Raw genomic sequence first — 13,242 nt, 5'->3', positions numbered from 1 at the left:
GCAACCACTGGTTACACCAAGAGGTGAACCGGTTAAGATGGGATTGGAGAAGGTGCTGGGAGCGTTGCAGGGTGGGGGCGAGGGCTAGGAAGGCGGTGTCATCGGCGTACTGGAGAAGGTGTAGGGGGGTGCATTCGGAGGCATGTCCGCCATATAAAGAATGTAAAGAAGAGGGGAAAGGACGGAGGCTTGGGGCACACCGGCAGAGGGGTAGAAGGTGTAGGAAACCGTGTTGTGGATGGTGACATAGGAAGGACGGTGGGAAATGAAGGAGGCGACCAGACAGACGTAGTTTATAGGAAGGGCAAAAGTTTGGAGCTTGAAGAGGAGACCAGAATGCCATACACGGTCATAAGCGTGTTCAAGGTCGAGGGAGAGGAAGATGGCAGAGTGACGGGAGTTGAGTTGTTCTGAGAGGAGGTGAGTGAGGTGAAGGAGAAGGTCATCGGCAGAGAACGATGGCCGAAAGCCACATTGGGTGGAGGGAAGGAAGCGGTGCTGGTGGAGGGGCTGGTGGATGCGGCAGGTAAGAATGGATTCCAGGACCTTGCTGAAGACCGAGGTAAGGCTTATAGGACGGTAGGAGGAGACAGCGGAAGGTGGTTTATCAGTTTTGAGGAACATTAGGATCCGGGAGGTTTTCCACAGGTCGGGGTAGAAGCCGGTGGACAAGACCACAGTGTACAGTCTGGCCAGGGTGGAGAGGAAGGAGGCGGGAGCTTCACGGACGTGACGGTAAGTAACACGGTCGTGACCAGGAGCGGTGTTGCGTTTGGTGCGGAGTATAGCTAGGATGTCTTGAGTAGTGATAGGGGTATTGAGTTCGGTGTGTGTAATATTGTCCAAGTATTGGAAGCCAGGAGCGTGTGGAGGTTCAGAGGTGTCAGTTCGATCGCGGACATCGGGGAAGAGGGAATAATCGAAATGGGGATCGTCAGGGACGGTAAAGATATCCGTGAGGTAGGAGGCAAAATGGTTGGCCTTACTAAGGTTGTCAGGAAAGGGACGGTCATTATGGAGGATAGTAAGGGGGGGAGGTTTAGATCCGGTAATGCGGCAGAAGGCAGACCAGTACTTGGACGAGTTAAGAGGTAAGGTAGCATTAAGACGGGTGCATGTCTGTCGCCAGTCCCGGCGTTTCTTAGCCGCGAGCAAGTTCCGGATGTGTCTCTGGAGTTGCCGGTGGCGTCGTAGTGTGTCCCGGTCACGCGTGTGAAGGAGGGCACGGTAAAGACGACGGGATTCTCGAAATAGGAGAACGGCCTGTGGGGGTAAAGTGGGACGGTGCGGGTGAATAGCGACGGTAGGGGTGTGGGCCCCCACGGCCTCAGACAAGGTCTGCTGGAGAAAGGACGCGGCATGGGTGATGTCATCAGGTTGGTGGTAGGTGAGGGGGTGGCTATCGACTCGGGCCATAAGGGTATCCCGGTAGGCATTCCAGTCGTCACGGGAGTAATCATTGACATACTTGCTGCGTGGGTCAAGGCAAGGGTCGGGATCGGGGCGACGACAGTCAGATATGGTAAGGAGGACAGGGAGATGGTCACTGCCAATAGGATCAAGGACGTCCACCACTATGCGGCCAAGGAGTTTGGGGGAGGCCAGGACAACATCGGGAGTGGTATTGGATTCAGGGCGGGTGTGTTGGGGAAGAGGAAGGACATCTCTTTGGAGGGTGGCGAGGAACCGATGCCACCACCATAGCTGGGCAGCGGAGCGACTATGGATGTTAAGGTCGGCGGCAATCACGTAGGAGGAGAAGGTACGGTCGATGTGAGAAAGGAAGTCGAAAGGAATAGGGGCAGTGGAGCGGACATAAATGGTGGCACAGGTAATGGTGAGGCCGGGGAAGTAGAGGCTGAGGATCAGATGTTCTGTGGGATCAGGAAGGAGGGGTTGGAGCCGAACAGGGATCTGGCGGTGGTGGCCAATGGCGACTCCACCACGCGCTATCGGGAGGGGATTGTCGGAGCGATGAAGGAGGTAGGGGGAGGTGTGGACGGTGATGTGGGGCTGGAGAAAGGTTTCGTTCAGGAGGAAGGCATCCACGCAGTGGGTCGTGAGGGTATGCAGAAGGAGGTTCTTGTTGACAGGAAGGGAGCGGATGTTATTGAACAAGATACGGTGCTGTCGCGCTATGATGGGAATTTAGATGAGGGTGTCAAGACGGGAGAAGGTGAAGTGGGCCTGGTTATGGGAGTAGGTGGCATAGGTATTGAGATGGAACACGGAGCGTGTGGCGAGGGATATCTGCTGGAGGGTGTGGGGGCGCTGAAAAGGATGGACGTTTTGGAGGACAATGGTGACAAAGTGGATGATGTCCTCAGAGGTGGGGGGGGGCGAAGGGAGTTACCAGGGGGGGTAGGGTCATCCAGAGGGCAGACAGGAACGGTGAGTTCAGGAGTGGAAGGGGCTGGTCGAGCCTTGCATTTCTGGGAGTATGTGGGGTGAGGGAGGTTACAGGTGTTGCAGGATGGAGGAGACTGAAGTTTGGGGCACTGCCGGAGGAAGTGCGCTTGCTTGCAGTGCGGGCAGACAGGGGCCTCGCGGCACTCAGATGTTAGGTGTGCATTATAGCGCAGGCACGTCTGGCATCGGATGGACTGGGGAGGGGAGCGGGAAGGGTCGACCTTGTAGCGGCGGTTGAAGAGGAGGGCACCCTCCTTAAGGAGAAGGTCGATTGAAGGAGCGTGCTCAGAAAAAACCCGCATAAAGCAGGTGGGGCCAGCAGGGTTGTGGATCCGGCGAACGGCACGAACATCGAGGTAGGGATGCGCCTTAAGCTCTGCCAACACCTCCTCCTCCGCGATCGTCGGACTAAGCCGAGTGATCACGGCGGTGAGGGTTGGCAGGCGTCGCGGGGGTTGGGGTTGACGGGAGGAGGAAGGGGAAGGAGCAGAAGCGAGAGAGGCATTGGGGCCGAAGCAGGTAATGGAGATGCGGGATAGGATGTCGGTGTGGAGGGTGGGGCTATAGGAGGTGATAAGGACGGAGTCCCTACGGGGGGTGAGAAGGGAGATAGGGGCGCCAGGAAAGTGTTGGCAGAGGAGCAAGGTGAGGTTGCGGGCCTCCAGGAGAGAGGGATCCGCATGGGAAAGGAGGTAACTGTAGGAGGGGGTGGTAGAGGAAACAGTAGAAGGGGCGGGCGGGGAGTCTTCCATGGCATCTTTGGGGGGAGGAGGGGGAAGGGGCTGCGATTTCTTGGGAGTGGAGTGGGCAGGGGTGCCACTTGGACGTTTTACAGGATGGGAAGAGGGGCGGGGTACTGGAGCAACCGGGAGATGGTGGGGGGAGACAGGTACCGGCAGTGGAGCTGGGGCCGGTGCTGCAGATGATGCAGGTGCGGGCGCAGGTGCTGGTGCTGGTGCTGGTGCTGCTGAAGGTGCGGCAGGGGTGGTGGCTCTCCGAGCCACAACCCTGGCGGGGGCTGCATGAGCGGATGAAGTGGCGTGGGGGAGTGGAGGGAAGGGGTCAAGTGAGGTGGTTGGGGGAGAAGGAGTGACAAAGGGAGCTGGGGAGGGAAGGGTGAGGAGGGGTGGGATGTAGGGGGCGGGGGGTGTTTGAGCACACCAAGTTATGGTGGTGGTAGCTGCTGAGGGGGAGGTGTAAGTTATGGCTGTGATAGAGGCGGTGGTGGTAGGGGTGGTCATGGTGAAATGAAACAACTGAACGGGATGAGGGAAAAGAAACACTAAGGATGACAGACAACGAAGACGAAGATGAAGACGAACACTACACTACACTGCACAAGTCCAGGAAGGCGAAGGCGGCGGCGGCGGCTGCTGCTGCGACGGCGGGGAGCGGGGTCCGGGGCCCCGCCCTGCTGCTGCGGCGGCGGAGGAGGACGGGCTCGGCGGCGGGCTGGCGGAGGCGGTGGCGATGACGACGAACGGGGCAAACTGCGTCAGCCGGCGACGAGAACGGCGAGCAGGAAGGGCTGCACCGGCGACAGGAGTCGCGCTGCGGGGGCGGCGGCTGCTGCTGCTGCTGCTGCTGCTGCTGCTGACACTGGTGCCTGCGCTGCCGAAACTGCTGCTGCTAAATCTATCGCTTCGACGATTGCGGAAATCAATCCTCGAAGTGCGCAACTCTCTCTAGTTCCGATGAAGAAATATGCTGTACCGCTTTGGCAAAGGCTTTATCTGCGCAATTCGCCTTAATCACATCTGAGAGTAATTGTTAATAAAAGGCCTGTCGCTAATTGTTCGTCATCACAGACACTGTTTGCTATACGGCCACGACGCGCAACTGATTTCCAAAATTCGACGTCCTCCTTTGAGGATGGAACTCACGACCCTTGGTTTACTAGACCAGTGCACTACCACTGAGCTAAAGAAGCGCGGCCAAGCGGTACTTTAGCGTACTTCGTCCTTACGGTCGTCTGGATCATCAGACTTCAGCTGACAACACTTCATATTACCGACTAATATTTGCAGCTATGGCGACCCATTACTGCTTTTCTACACATCTGACACATAACCGATGTGCTCTCCAAACAACAACACTTGCATTTCAGAACATGTCTTTCACACATGTCTACAAAATCACCTTCACCTTCAAATACAGTTTCCTTGCGACTGACAGAGACGTAGGCAAAGTTTAAAGTTGCTATTTCCATTAAATCACGTTAATCAAAAAACGGTAATTTACATCTGCAGCGGAACAAAATTCCGTTCCGCCCAGCGTGGGGCTCGAACCCACGACCCTGAGATTAAGAGTCTCATGCTCTACCGACTGAGCTAGCCGGGCTGCCTCGGTGAATGCCTGGCGGGTAGCACGTCACACAGTACTCGTTTGGGTTGGGTGGTCCCATACAGAATCTCTCCATGCTGCCTAATGTTTTCCTAACGTTACACTCGTCACGTACTTCACTTTTATTTCATAATCATTTCTGAGAGGTAAAGGAATTGCACGACAACCTGCAGAGCTAGTTTCGTCAAAATTAACACTCATACTTGATGTGACTCTAAAGGCGAACGAGTTACTCTCCGACGTTGTTTTAGATGTGCAAGTGCCAGTGAAAACCCGCGGTGACGGCACTCTGCCGACCATTTCGCTAGTTAACACCGGTCTTGTTGTGTGTGTTTCAAGCTCAAGAGCATCTCCAAGCAGAAAATGGTAAACAGCAACATTCAGACGGTTTCGTACTGCTCAATTGCTACATTAAAACGGTATGTTTCTTTTTCAGAACTGGAAAAACACGAGCGTGACAACATTCGAACCTGTAATCTTCGGATCCGAAGTCCGACGCCTTATCCATTTTTTTTTTATTATCAGATTGACTTGGTATATTTCACGAGAATTCAGAAAACCATAGTCAAATCATCATTTAATATTAGCTGCAAAATGAAAATCAACAAATTAGTTGAAGCACAAATGAAACATTTCTTCTGAAGGGGAAGACCAACCCGTCATCCCACCCGTATGAATTTTGGGTGTATATATATACTTGCAAAAGAGAAAAAAAAATTACGAAAAAATAGAACAAGGGAGGGGACTCAAGCTCAGGGAAGAAACAGGAATCACAGGGGAACTTATCCAACACCTTGACGGTTAAACACAAGAAAAAGCATATTCGCAAAAAGCGTTCGGTATTGTGGTAACCGCTGCCATTTCCAATGCGCAGTTGACAAATAATGGTGAAAAACGCGGGGATCTGGGTCATTACCGCCTTCAATGACGTAGTGGACATAGTAACCCATGAGCCAGACAATCGTGTTCGTTTTCGTCTGAGGAAAATAAGAGATGTCCGGATGTAAGAAGATGTCGTCTGGGAATGCGGTTTCAGGCCCTCTAGTAAGAAAAGCTAATTGACGGCGGACCCAGAGCCAATGATCCCGTCCGCAAGCAACTAGCCTGTGAAGTAAGGTGTCAGTTTGATGACATTCCTCACACTGATCAGTCGGACGAAGGCCAATACGAAAAAGACGATCACCAGTAGGTATCAGACGGTAAATGACCTTATACCACGTTGAAACAATCTCCATCGGCAAAATGGGAAGACTAAGATGAGACCAGACCGTTTTCCATGACGTTGACGGGGAAGCAAGTTCAACAGAAGAAGGGAAACATGCTGTACCCAAACGGATTTGTAGCATGTTGGTAGTAATATGCGTCATAGAAAGTATATCAGCACCCAGAATACCGACAAGTACAAAGTATTCACGAATGTGCCGCAATTTAGGATTAATCCGTCCAACATCAACAGGAGGGGTCAGACTGGCCGGCCGGAGGCGGGAAAGTAAACGAGAGGTGACTGAATGCGGAGCCCGCGTACAGGTTAAAACATTGCGGCGGGCAAATAAGATGGACGTCTTCACTTTGATATCTGAAAGACCCAATCCTCCAAGCTTCCGAGGCCTGGCCACAACTTCATACCGGACACGGAAGACATGGCGGCGCCACAGAAATCGACTAGACAGCTGTTTCAGCCTGCGGGCCATCATCGCGGGAAGCGGGAAGACCTGCGCAACGTAGTATATTTTACTGAAGACATAGGTCTCTAAAACCCGTGCCTTGTGAATGAGGCTAAGGGAACGGCGGTCATGTTCAAGGATCGCCCCGTGAACACGACTCGTAACCTCACGCCAATTTAGTGCCGCCATTTTGATCGGATTACGATCCACTATGATCCCCAAGGTCTTATGGCGATCGACAACCGTCGCCCAAGGAATGACGACATGATCAAAGCCTCTCAACGGCAGGAACGTGCATTTGCGATCATTAATGCGAGCACCAGCAAGACCACAAAATGAATCCAAGGTATCCTTAAGCCGCGGTATGTCCTCGGCATGTCGTACTAAAACCATGACGTCATCGGCGTATGCACGGACTGCAAAAATTTCCCCCAATATATTCCAGCCACGTAATTGCATGGTGAGATGGCGAAGTAAGGTCTCTAAGGATAGAACAAAAAGTGACATGGATAAGGGGCTTCCCTGGGGTAACCCCCGTCTGATCGATATCCGGGGGGGTAGGGTGACCGTTCACAATCACCGAGACACTGATACCGGTAAAAAGATTAGTTAAGACTTGTCGAGCATCATTATTAAAGCCGACAGCGGTGAGCACTCTCGATAAAAAATCATGGCTGACGCGATCCAACGCTTTTTGGAAATCAAGAAAAAGCAAAGCCCCTGGGATATTAGCGGCAGCCGCCACCGAGATTACATCGCGACATTCGAGAACGGAAGTCAGTATCGTGCGTCCAGGCACACAGCTTTGGTGGGCGGCAATAATGGTATCGAGCAGCTTAGAGAGACGGATATTAATTGCTCGAGCGACAAGTTTATAATCAAAGTTAAGGAGAGTAATGGGACGGAGGGAATCAATTGCAGGTCGACCTGTGGATTTCGGGAGGAGGACCATTCTGCCTTCCTGAAAAGGAGCAGGAAGTGAGACTCCCCGCATCACTTCATTTACCATTGACGTTAAGGTGTCACCAATGAGCGGCCAAAATTGAACATAGAACTCCTTAGGAATACCATCTAATCCAGGCGACTTGCGGGACTGCGATCCTGCAACAACATCATATATGTCATCCTTCTGAAAGGGACGCAGAAAGGCGTCGTTTAATTGAGGAGTGACGACGCGAGGCAGCAAGGAGGTAAAGTCGTCAAGAGAGGTTTCCGCCGGGACATGAGTATCGTACAGATCAGTAAAATAGGTGTAAACGAAGTCAGAAATGTCACGGTGAGAGGTGAAAACGCGGCCGTCAGCGGTTGTGAGGGAGGCAAGGCACCCACGTTTCTGGCGCAACCGTAAACGGACTAGATGGTAGAGTGACGTCAGTTCCTCTTGTAGAAGGGAACGTGGTTGAGACCTCGTCCGCAGGCCCTCCATTTGAATGCGTTTGAGCTGCAGCAATTTGGCTTTGATGCGCTGTATATCAGTAACCCGTAGGGGAGCATGCGTAGCACTATCGTACAGTTGACGTAAGACAGAATAGTAAAATTCTTGCGTTCGTCGATCTTCTGCCACCTTCGCAGCCCCAAAACGCATGAGAGCCCTACGGATGTGTGGTTTTGCATACAGTGTCCACCATGACACGATAGACGGGTACCGGTCCATAGTACGAGAACAACGAGTCCAAATGTCCTCCAGGACGATACCAAGGGAGGTATCTTGCAAATACGCGATATTGAGCATCCAAGGAGGACGAAACAATTTTACCGGTTGTCGCTCGTAATTAAACGTAACGGCTACAGCGCAATGATCAGTGAAACAGGCTGGTATCACATCAACAGCCAGAAGTTGCCCACACAAGGAATCGGAAAGGTAAAAGCGCTCGAGGCGACTGCTAGACGTGGGAGTAAAGTAGGTATGTCGCACAAGTGTAGGATAGCGAGAAACCCACACGTCATGCAGGTGCAAGGAGCGCACAAGGTCGTCGAGTTCTTTACTGAAATTAAAATTAGGAGACTGATCTACCGGCCGTAGAACACAATTGAAGTCCCCACCTAAAATTATCTTTGTCGGGGATTTACGAAGCAGGTAAATGACTTCTTCTTTATAGAAACTCGAACGTGCGGTAGTACAACCCGAACCAGAAGGGGCATAAAGAAGGAGTAAACTGAGATCATAAAACGTGCACCCGATCCCCCTTCCACTGTCGAGTACTTCGAAATTCATCAACGGAATGCCTTCTCTATAAAACAAGGCAGTGCCCGTAGAAAGTTCGGAAGCGACATTAAAAAACGTCGAGAACCCAGGAATGGAAAACTGGTCGAATAGGACTTCCTGTAAAAAAAACAACATCTGCCCCAGACTGATAGACAAACTGTCGCAAAGCGGCGAGCAGAAGCTCAGAACATATTCTGTTAATATTCAGAGTAAGAAATGTATATGCTTGCATGGAACTTCAACCCAGAAAGAAGAACAAAGATCGGTAGAGAGCCGTCAGCTGACGGAGCAACATACAAGTAATCATACCAGAAACAAGCGCTGAACCACAGAGAGAAAAACTACTAAACAGAACCCTCATCTTCCCACTGCTTTTTCTTCGGCCGTGACGCGGCTCTCTGTGGCTGTTTACGGATTCGACTGCGGCTCCGCGGTGCCGACGCTGCAGCGTTCGGCTGCGTGGGAGCACCATGTAGACATTCCGTGTCAGATTGCGGAAGAGAGGCCTCTACATCCCACTCGTTCGCAGACATGGGTTCACGGTGGGACAGTTGGTGAATAACAACGGGATCCACTGGCTCTGGAGAATCAATCAGTTGTTTGATGGGAGGAGGCTGTGACCCAGAGGGGGCGACAGAAATTCCAGAAGGGGGATACGAAACAGAGTCAATAGGAGAAGTGTCAGAGAGAACCGGAGAAGACACGTGGCAACCAGAAGCAGGTTCCGTCACGGGCGTCTCCGAAGAGGCTGCCGCGGCAGCAGGAACAACGTCAGATAAGGTGTCAGGGAGCTTCTGCAAAGGCGTGATAGCACCTGTGGCGTCCTCATCCACGATTTCCGACTGAGAAACAGAGTCCTTTACCGGAGGCCCATCGGAAGGGCGAGCCAATAAGGAAGATTCATCAGCCGCATCATCCTGTGTTCGCCGACGCTTGTTGTGAGAAATCAGCGCGGGCACATCGGAATTAAGGGCAGCAACATCCCTACTCAAGGACAACGGGGGAAAATCACGGCCGTTGTCGGGCAACGGATCACTGCGTCCCTCAGTAACAATGAGCGATTCAGTCCGAGATCCTTGCGTGAGAAGATAAGCTAAAGTCAATTTTTTACGCTGTTCGTATGTAGGTTTTAATACCACCACACGCAGCGGACAATTAGTACGGAAATGACCAGTTTCATTACAATAATAACATGTTCCTTCCTGGCCACTGTACGTGATATGGACCCTATAACCACATACCTGTAGGTGAGAAGGAATAGGTTTTTTGACCACCATTTCCACCGACCGAATACCACTATATACCTGTAAGCGGTGCTGAGCAGACCAGCGTTCTTTTCGAATATGGCGTACGTCCCCATAAGGAAGCAAAACGGACTTCAGAAAACAGTCGTCAACCTCGGGCGGAAGGTTAAATACCCGAACATTCGTATATATCACTTCTGCATTTGCCAAGAGAACCATACTAGTGGAACCATCACGGTGCGTAAAGGGTACCTGAGAACCATGACGAGAAAGTAGCCTATCAACCTGGAGCGGGTCAAGAAACTTAACAAAAAACACATATAATTCGCTGTCGAAATATGCGGTATGCACCTGATCAGTAGTGACCTTAACTGTATCGACTAACCAGTCATGTATCTCCAAAGAACCGGGCTGGACGTGACGCGTGGATTTGTCAAAGGTAAAGCTGACTGTACCTGTACGCGGAACTTTCGTGGGAACCATGGTGGACATCACGGCGAGAGACGACGCCGCGACAGGAAGGGCCGCACGAACACCAAACACCAGCCGACAACCAGCGATGCGACGCGCACGGAGACCAACACGGCACTAAACTGACAGGAGGAAAACACGCTGCGCTACGGTAGAGGCGGAACTAAGAGCACAACCTAGTCGCCCGACGCGCGAAGCGAGAATGAAATTCGTCTTCCTCCTTTGAGGATGGAACTTACGACCCCTGGTTTACTACACCAGTGCTCTACCACTGAGCTAAAGAGGCGCGGCCTATCCATTAGGCCACACGGTCACTGACGACCAAGTGCAACTTGTATACGACTCATCTCGAAACGCTCACACCCCTGATGATTTGTGTTTTCGTTCTACACAGTCGCTGCCCCTTGCTCTTTCCCACCCATTCGTTACATTCAACCTCTTACGAGACCGATCAAATATAGACTGAGAAACAAGACCACACACTTTGTGAATTCGGAATCGAAGGCAGGGTGTCCCTTGCCGCATTTGCTACGATGGCCATTTGCTACTTCTGCAGAAGCGGCGACGACGACGACGACGACGGCGACCGCTTGAGGCTCTGAGATATGTGAGAAATACATCTATAAAATGTAATTCAGACTGCCTCGTCCCACCTTATGCTGTACCGCTTTGGCAAAGGCGCCATCCGACTTAATCACATCTGAGAGTAATTCTTAATAAAAGGCCTGTCGCTAATTGTTCGTCATCACAGATACTGTTTGCTATACGGCCACGACGCGCAACTGATTTCCAAAAGTCGACTACCTCCTTTGAGGATGGAACTCACGACCCTTGGTTTACTAGACCAGTGCTCTACCACTGAGCTAAAGACTTGCGGCCTAGCGGTACATTTGCGTACTTCGTTCTTATGGTCGTCTGGATCATCAGGCTTCAGCTGACAACACTTCATATTACCGACTAATATTTGCAGCTATGGCGACCCATTACTGCTTGGCTACACATCTGACACGTAACCGATGTGCTCTCCAAACAACAACACTTTCATTTCAGAACATGTCTTTCACACATGTCTACAAAATCACCTTCACCTTCAAATACAGTTTCCTTGCGACTGACAGAGACGTAGGCAAAGTTTAAAGTTGCTATATCCATTAAATCACGTTAATCAAAAAACGGTAATTTACATCTGCAGCGGAACAAAATTCCGTTCCGCCCAGCGTGGGACTCGCACCCACGACCCTGAGATTAAGAGTCTCATGCTCTACCGACTGAGCTAGCCGGGCTGCCTCGGTGAGTGCCTGGCGGGTAGCACGTCACACAGTACTCGTTTCGGTTGGGTGGTCCCATACAGAATCTCTCCATGCTGCCTAATGTTTTCATAACGCCCATTCGTCACGTACTTCACTTTTATTTCATAATCATTTCTGAGAGGTAAAGGAATTGCACGACAACCTGCAGAGCTAGTGGCGTAAAAATTAACACTCATACTCGATGTGCCTCAAAAGGTGAAAGAGTTACTTTCCGACGTTGTTTTAGATGTGCAAGTGCCAGTGAAAACTCGCGGTGACGGCACTCTGCCGACCATTTCGCTAGTTAACACCGGTCTTGTTGTGTGTGTTTGAAGCTCAAGAGCATCTCCAAGCAGAAAATGGTCAACAGCAAAATTCAGACGGTTTCGTACTGCTCAATTGCTACATTAGAACGGTATGTTTCTTTTTCAGAGCTGGAAAAACACGAGCGTGACAACATTCGAACCTGTAATCTTCAGATCCAAAGTCCGACGCCTGATCCATTAGGCCACACGGTCACTGACGACCAAGTGCAACTTGTACACGACTCATCTCGAAACGCTCACACCCCTGATGATTTGTGTTTTCGTTCTACACAGCCGCTGCCCGTTGCTCTTTCCCACCCATTCGTTACATTCAACCTCTTACGAGACCGACCAAATATAGTCTGGGAAACAAGACCACACACTTTGTGCATTCGGAATCGAAGGCAGGGCGTCCCTCGCCGCATTTGCTACGATGGCCATTTGCTACTTCTGCAGAAGCAGCGACGACGACGACGACGACGACGACGACCGCTTGAGGCTCTGAGATATGTGAGAAATACATCTATAAAATGTAATTCAGACTGCCTCGTCCCACCTTATGCTGTACCGCTTTGGCAAAGGCGCCATTCGCCTTAATCACATCTGAGAGTAATTCTTAATAAAAGGCCTGTCGCTAATTGTTCGTCATCACAGATACTGTTTGCTATACGGCCACGACGCGCAACTGATTTCCAAAAGTCGACTACCTCCTTTGAGGATGGAACTCACGACCCTTGGTTTACTAGACCAGTGCTCTACCACTGAGCTAAAGACTTGCGGCCTAGCGGTACATTTGCGTACTTCGTTCTTATGGTCGTCTGGATCATCAGACTTCAGCTGACAACACTTCATATTACCGACTAATATTTGCAGCTATGGCGACCCATTACTGCTTGGCTACACATCTGACACGTAACCGATGTGCTCTCCAAACAACAACACTTTCATTTCAGAACATGTCTTTCACACATGTCTACAAAATCACCTTCACCTTCAAATACAGTTTCCTTGCGACTGACAGAGACGTAGGCAAAGTTTAAAGTTGCTATATCCATTAAATCACGTTAATCAAAAAACGGTAATTTACATCTGCAGCGGAACAAAATTCCGTTCCGCCCAGCGTGGGACTCGCACCCACGACCCTGAGATTAAGAGTCTCATGCTCTACCGACTGAGCTAGCCGGGCTGCCTCGGTGAGTACCTGGCGGGTAGCACGTCACACAGTACTCGTTTCGGTTGGGTGGTCCCATACAGAATCTCTCCATGCTGCCTAATGTTTTCATAACGCCCATTCGTCACGTACTTCACTTT

The 13,242-nt window shown here is 51.1% G+C and overlaps 3 non-coding genes across 3 annotated transcripts; all 3 read right to left on the bottom strand.

Annotated features, from left to right (window-relative positions):
• Window positions 1-4,676: 4,676 nt before the first annotated feature.
• Trnak-cuu (transfer RNA lysine (anticodon CUU)) lies at window positions 4,677-4,749 on the bottom strand. The gene has a single exon. It is a non-coding gene; the product is annotated as a tRNA-Lys (tRNA).
• Window positions 4,750-11,547: 6,798 nt separating this feature from the next.
• On the bottom strand, window positions 11,548-11,620 carry Trnak-cuu (transfer RNA lysine (anticodon CUU)). The gene has a single exon. It is a non-coding gene; the product is annotated as a tRNA-Lys (tRNA).
• Window positions 11,621-13,044: 1,424 nt separating this feature from the next.
• Trnak-cuu (transfer RNA lysine (anticodon CUU)) lies at window positions 13,045-13,117 on the bottom strand. The gene has a single exon. It is a non-coding gene; the product is annotated as a tRNA-Lys (tRNA).
• Between the last annotated feature and the right edge of the window lie 125 nt (window positions 13,118-13,242).

This window comes from Schistocerca gregaria, chromosome 4, assembly GCF_023897955.1.
Source record: "Schistocerca gregaria isolate iqSchGreg1 chromosome 4, iqSchGreg1.2, whole genome shotgun sequence".
Classification (NCBI taxonomy): domain Eukaryota; kingdom Metazoa; phylum Arthropoda; class Insecta; order Orthoptera; family Acrididae; genus Schistocerca; species Schistocerca gregaria.
The sequence above is the reverse complement of the archived record's forward strand: the minus strand, read 5'-3'. Positions and strand labels throughout refer to the sequence as shown.